Genomic DNA, 7,500 nt, shown 5'->3' with positions numbered 1-7,500 from the left:
ATTGAGAAATCTCTGCTTTCGCTTTACATATTATAAGATCTAGAATTCAGATTATTTAAACAATGCCAGCAATTATGTTTCGTTTGGATAACATAAACTCAAGTTCACTTTCAGGTTAGGTTTGAGGCTTGGGAAAGCCGATGATACGCTGGTACACGAGAGAAAACCCACCCAAAGTTGCGCCGCGTAGGCACTATCTGCATCTGGTCGACACGGCCTTTTGCATGTCCGATAAGATCTAAATTTTTCTCCATCAGCTTAGACACCTCTTCCCCCTTAACCCGCCCACTAGACGATAGAGAACGAAATCTGATTGATCATATTTTGTCGTGTGAGGTGAACGGGGGTAGGTCGAAGGCAAAGCGTCCCAAAATATAACGATCACCTTCGAACGTGATCAAGATGGTGTCCGTTCTGTTGAGCGAAAATCTACGTACGTCTTCGCAACTGGAAAATCTACGGTGCGAAAAAGGTTCGAGAGGGAGAGAACTCGTTGTCGGGTTGCGTGTAGCGGAGGACCGATTGATTCCGGACAAGAGGTCCTCTGCAGAACTTATCAATCACTTTTTCAATTACATTGTCTTCGCTCCTTATTCTAACAAGAGGTGATTTCTTTAGGGCAACGCCGCCAAAACAATACTCCCGAGCGGACTCCCATCATGTTGCTGAAAAATGTATTTTGAAATATGAATAACTCAATACAATGAAACACATGTTAATGGTGAGAGGCTCGTAGGTCTTTGTTGAGAACCAGATGGGGAAGAAAATGACCGTTCAAGGTCAAAATATGGGAAACGTGAAAAGTCGGGGATCTTTTCATGAAAGGGATTGTTTAGGCAGCTCATGATTCTTTCTTCTCATAATGGAGTTTAAGCTGGGTCTCCTTTGAACTGTCTGATTGATAACTACTGAATCGGATGCCGATCTGATTGATATTCTTTATTCACCAATGCTCATTACATAGATAACACAGTTTCAATTTTTGGCAGGCGAGATTTTAAACCTTTCTCTGATGAATGAGAGAGAGAGAGAGAGAGAGAGAGAGAGAGAGAGAGAGAGAGAGAGAGAGAGAGAGAGAGAGAGAGGTAATCCCCTTCTACCACCATCCTTTCCTCCCTCTTCCCCCAAGAAGCCGAAACTTTATATGGTTATCTGAGTTTCTACCGACCACATTAACATAATAAACTTTGCATGTAATCCTTAAAGACTTACAAAATGAAATTACGATCTGTGGCATTACTTGGGTGTTAAAATGGCAGTGTTTTTAGGAGAGACCTCAATCTCCACCACGCCTTTGACAGAGAGAGAGAGAGAGAGAGAGAGAGAGAGAGAGAGAGAGAGAGAGAGAAGAGTGTGTGTGTGTGTGTGTGTGTGTGTGTGTGTGTGTCATCGCTGACGAGGAGAAAGAGCAATAGCCATACATCATCATTTGAGTGTCACAAGAGAGATGAGCTGTCTAGTTGAATTATGGGTAGTACTCTTTGCAAGATTGTGTGAAAAGTGTGCGAGTACTCTCGCAAATGAGAAGCCCTCTGTGTTTCTGCAACACTCATCCTTTCATTCCTCTCGTTGCAGCATAGTCCCTCCCCCAACTGCACCTCCTGTTGGGTTCTTATTTTCCAGCTGTCGTCCCATTTTGTGTGATGAAGTCTAATACTCCCTGATGGCGAGGTGTTAACTTTTGGCCCCTACCAAGAGGCGTGACCAATCCCCCTATTTCCCCTTTTTACTTAACCCTGTTCCTCTGATCGATTTACCAAACCACTATCTCCAAAGCATCTGCTAAGAGCCCTTGAGTTTGCCCTAAGCAAGTCACTGCGACTTAGGTGCTTTCCCCTTTATGTTAAAGCGTTCTTAAAGATAGGAGGATTATTGAACGCTCCTCGGGACTACGATGACGTGATGAATTCTTCATTATTTTTTCTCTGGTCAGTTCTCTCTTTATTCACTTTGGTAGTTCGAGGAAAATAAACAAGACATGGGTGAAGGAATAGACTGGCTGTCTTAGGAAGGCTTTGGGAGCGTGGAAGAAGTGTTAAAACCCTCCGGATTAGGAAAGCCAGCAGCGTGTAATCTACAAGGAGCTTTTAAGAGCAATTATAGGAGATATGCTGGGGCTTCAAGATGGAAACGGGTGGAGTAGGAGGAATGGTTGCAACAAAGATGAGTGGGGTAGTGGGTTGGTGGGTGGTGGGTGGGCAGTTGGGCGTTTGGAGTCGTGTTATATTACATACCTGTATGGTGGATGCTGAAACATTAAAGGTTCGCTAATGTTCTTGGCTTGTACGTCAATAGACCATAGATTTAGAATCTGTAAATCCAAGGTTTATTTGTTTTTCTTTTTAAGCGAGGCATGTTTTCTCAATAATGAGCTTCTTCATTCAGGCTCTCATTCATATTCAGAAGTCCAATAAGAAAATGAAGAACACTACCAAACATTTTATGGGTAAGGGAACTAAGGTTGTCACTTCATTAAAGTATGTATTCTATATTTTATCTAAATACCGTTTATGCATTTATAAGGACACGACTTTCAGTTTTTCGCAAAAAAAAAAAAAAAATCACACAAAATAAAATTTGATAACATGTTTCTTCACGATGCTTGAACTCAGGTATCAGGACAATTACACCAGACAATTAACCCCCTTGGACAATTACCCCCGAGAACAACTTCCCCCTCCCCTTTAGTCTGTTCGGAAAAAAGGATAACTTAAATTTAAAAAAGAAAAAAATTTTTTTTTTCGTAAAATGTCACTAAGTGCCATATTACCTACCACAACTTAATAGTTACATAAGTCATTGCTTTTGGTTACATCTCATTTTAACGACTATAATAAGTTAACAACAGTTACACTTGTAACTGCTTTTGAATAATTTTTAAAAATTATTTACATTTTTTGGCTTTTGAATTGTTCTCTTGTTTCTTTTGAAATTCATTTAAGTTTTTCTCTGTTCATTCTTCAGTATTACATTCAAGATTGCTTCCCTTAAGCATTAACGAATTCATAAAAAGTGATAGGGGATATAATTATGTTAAACCAAAAGAATGAGCAAATGGTGTTACGTCATTTGAGTGTGAAGAACGCAGAGACAAAGTCACCTGCAAAGCTAAAGTGAAAAGCATCTCCAACGAAATGAAACTGTTGGTAGACTTCATGATCACACCCATGCGCCAAACGAAACAAAATTTAAAGCCTCAAAACTATCCACAATATAAAAATGCAAGCTATTAAAACAGAAGAAACTATGCTGCAAATAATTACTGAGGCCTCTGCTTTCACTGCTGACGAAACGCGAGCAAATTTGCTTCCAATTCTCCACTTCAAAAGAAACATGAGATGCCAGCGAAAATGTTCGTCTCACTTACGGCCTTTACCTCAAAGAGCAAAAGAACACAATATGGCCCAGATATTTTGCTGTGCGTCTCTGGACCCGTTGAAAAAAGAATTCTGATTTTTGGAGCACATGAAACCCTGGATTACTTATGCAGAGCACGGCACTGATCTCAAGAGGGAACATTCAAGACGGTTGGGTCCTTGCATATTTTTACAGTTATACACAATTCATAGACAATTAAATGATGACCGTTCAGTGCAATTAATTTACGCTCTTTTACCAGTTAAAAGCCAGACAACTTATACTAATTTAGCGCCAAAAACTATCATGGTAGATTTTAAGTTATTCTTTTCTGCAAATAGCAAATAATAACGGGGGTTAATTGTCCTAGGGGTTAATTCTCCTGGGGGTTATTGTCCATGGGGGTAATTGTCAAGGGGAGTAATTGTCGTACATTCAGAAAATACTTATTGCAGTGAATGCGAACGAATATAAAATATTCATAATATACACAGAACACTATGATCATTTATGTCAAGGTGATTAGATTTCGTGTTTCCTTCAGTTAGCCTGTTGGTCTGTTGGCAGGAGTAAATAAAAAACAATGAACCGAGTTTGACGAGGATTTGTACAAAATTTATATATTTATATATCCTACAAAACAAAAGGCAAGTAAAGATCGGGACCCGGAATTTTTTTATTTTCTTTATTACCACTGTTATTACTTATATGAATCTAAATAAAATAGCAAAATCTTGCTGTTAGCGAAATGTGCAAAATGTAGAGTAGTACTCAAGACAGAAAATATTAATGGCACGTAATGAGGCTAATTATGCTAAACGCTCTGGCAGAAGATTGCAATATTTGTTTGCTCTTCCTTGATTATAATATAGTAAGGTTTTTTGGGTTTATCTTTTCTTCAACAAATACAAAACTTATTGGAATGGATCACCTGAAGTTACAAGGTAGGGATTGTAAACGAAGATGTTTCTGGACTTCTAATGAATAGGGCACACGAATCTATTTATTTCTTTTTTATATCCTATCATATTTTCATAAGTAAATACTGAACTTACTACATCAAATCCGAGATATTTATTTGTTTATATATATATATATATATTATATATATATATATATATATAATTATATTATATATATGGGGGCCGAGAGAGAGGTAGCTAGGGTTACACGTGGTAGGACTTCACAAGATACAGCACAACTGTAGAGAGGGACTTATCATCAATAAAATCTCTGGATGGTTCCAGAGTAGCTGTGCATGATTTAAGCAAGCGCAGAAATCCGAAAGGCACTCCACAAGACGTTCTAAAGACAACATCTGTGACTGTCCATGTAATGGTCAGGTCAACATTTGCTCAATCATGAACCTAGAAAACTTACAAAATCAACTCTGGGCAAAATGTCATAAATACATAATTCTCTATTGATCCGAATTTCAAGACTTGACCTTTCCTTTAGTAATACACACAAAATAGTAAATATATAATTAAAATAATGGCATAAAAAATATTAAAATAATGGTCATAAAAAATATATCTTAATGGAAATTTTCGGTTAACGAAATTCGGAGCACCACAAATCAACTAAGATTTCATCTAAAGATAACAAAATTAAAACGAATCCGTTAACTCAATTTCAAAATGTTTTTTTACGCGACATGAATATTATTTCAATGGTGTTTCTCGAATCAGCCTCTTTAGTCAATCCCTGCTTACATTAATTTGTAGATTTCCCAAATACTTTACTTCCATGTCTTCCACATCTCTTAACTTTTTTCGAGGTTGTAACAGCTTTAAATAGCAAATCTAACATTAACTTAATGACCTATCGTTTAAGGAGAGAGAGAGAGAGAGAGAGAGAGAGAGAGAGAGAGAGAGAGAGAGAGAGAGAGAGAGAGAGAGAGAGAGAGAGAGAGAGAGAGGCAGCAATTCAAAAACTGCAACAAAGAAACCTTAAACCTTAGTCCAGAGAACATAACTTGATATAACAACGTAGCCAATTAATATCAAAACAAAAATTTTTTTGAACTTCAAAGAATCAAATCTCCAATCAACAGGACTGTGTTGTTGCGGTTTAACATTCTTCTAATGATCTTCCCTGGCATTATATCTCCCATAAGAGGTAATTCAATAGACACATAGGTGGCCTAACATTTCTCATGTCGTAAATTCTTCTCTGCCGATCCATGTGAGAAGATGGATGTGACATTCCACGACAAAAGTTCAGCATCAAGTGACGAGAGAAAATGGATAAAGGGAAGAGGAGGAGGAGGAGTAGGTGGAGAAGAGATGGAAGACGAATAAAAAAAACAAGAAACAAAAGAAAATTTGTGTGTGTGAGTGGGATTATTAACGAATGTCAGGAGGTGGGTTTTAATTACTGAGTCCTGAGTAAGTAGAATGGCTTTTATCCTTCAGGTATTTTAGACAAAATCCAAAGACAAAATGGAAAGGGGAATCATTCACGGATTTCATGTTAAAAATTGAAGATGAGGTGGTTGATAACGACGAATTAGCACTCACACGACTGTCTCCTAGCAATATTATATATATATATATATATATATATATATATATATATATATATATATATATATATATGTGTGTGTGTGTGTGTGTGTAATGTATATGTAATGGAAAAACACACGCACACATATATTATACATATATATTGCAAGGAAATAGTGAAATAGTTGAAAATATACGAGTCATGTGACTCTGCTAATTCGTCGTTATAAACCTCCTCATCTTCAACTTTTAACAAGAAATCCGTGTAACATTCCTCTTTCCTTTAATCTTCCTAATCCGCCTGTGATGGTCGCGCATGGTAACACTGCGTCCCGGGATTTAAATAGTTACGCTATGTGTAAGTTTTAGGTAAATAAAAAGAGTATCTTGGTGTACATTTGCAACTGAAAAGTGTTTTAATAATTTACTGTATGCGAATTACACCGTTAATATTCGAAATACGATAATATTTAAAGCCCGGGACGCAGTGTTACCATCCGCAAACACCACAGGCAGATGGACAGATGGAAACAGAGTATAGTCAGACAAGTGGTCTTCGAACAGCTGGATTGATCTGACATTCTTGTGTAACATCTTTGCAATAAACACACACATACACAAACATTATATATTATGTGTGTGTGAGTGCGCTTATGTGTACGTGTGCGCGTGTGATTGTATGTGTGCGTATTGCAGAGATATTATACAATCACGAATGTCAAATTAATCCAGCTGTTCGAAGACCGCTTGTCTGGCTAATTAATCTACAGATTACCAAGACTCAAAGGAAGGCCTAACATGCACGAAATAAAAAATACTCATTTTTTTCCGTAAGGCTAACATCGTGTCCTCATTAACGTTCCCTTTCAAATTTTTTCCTAAAATACCCCCCCCCCCCACGTCTCCATCTCCCGCCGCCATCTTATGGCCTAATATGAAATTAGCTTTCTTTCCTGAAAGCCACTCACTCTGACCCCTATCTTCAAAACTTGCCCTTAAAAGCTTATCTGTCATTCAGGCTCCTACCAAGCCTAAGCCATTTCAGCCAGGAAAATTCTAGGAGTGCTTTAGAATGCTTTAGTCTTTACCGAGGGGAAAAAATTTCTTTTACCTAAGCGTCATGTATACAGTTTTCTCAATGAGTTTTCGAATGAAATTATCTCTTAAATTAGTCATTTCGTATAAAAAAATTCTACAAACGTACTTTATTTTTCACTTTGGATGCAAGCCCTCTTACAACAAATTTCATTGCATAACAGCTCGAACCATTACAATTATTTTGCTCGTAAAACTTTCTCTCTAAAACTGTAATTGAAGTCGATATCTCCAAGGTGTTTTATAGCAACTGGCATCCAGCCTCGTTACTAGACCACCATATGTTATAATTAATGGCGCTTTTCTCCTTTTACCTGACTGTAGTTATGTTCCTTATAGATTATTTCTTTCCTCACCCTTTTGGTGAACATAGCAAAAAATGTAAAGTTGATATTAAATATGAGGATTTTATTATTGTTGGTCAAACCTCCAGCCCAAATGAACTATTGATCCTGGAGAGCCTTTTTATTAAACAACTTGTTCCCCAGTTGAACAACCAGACCACCTCCACCCCCTTGTATCTTTCTTAAGCCTATGTTTC

The sequence above is a fragment of the Macrobrachium nipponense genome, chromosome 22 (genome assembly GCF_015104395.2).
Source record: "Macrobrachium nipponense isolate FS-2020 chromosome 22, ASM1510439v2, whole genome shotgun sequence".
Classification (NCBI taxonomy): Eukaryota; Metazoa; Arthropoda; class Malacostraca; order Decapoda; family Palaemonidae; genus Macrobrachium; species Macrobrachium nipponense.
This window is presented reverse-complemented; position numbering follows the sequence as displayed.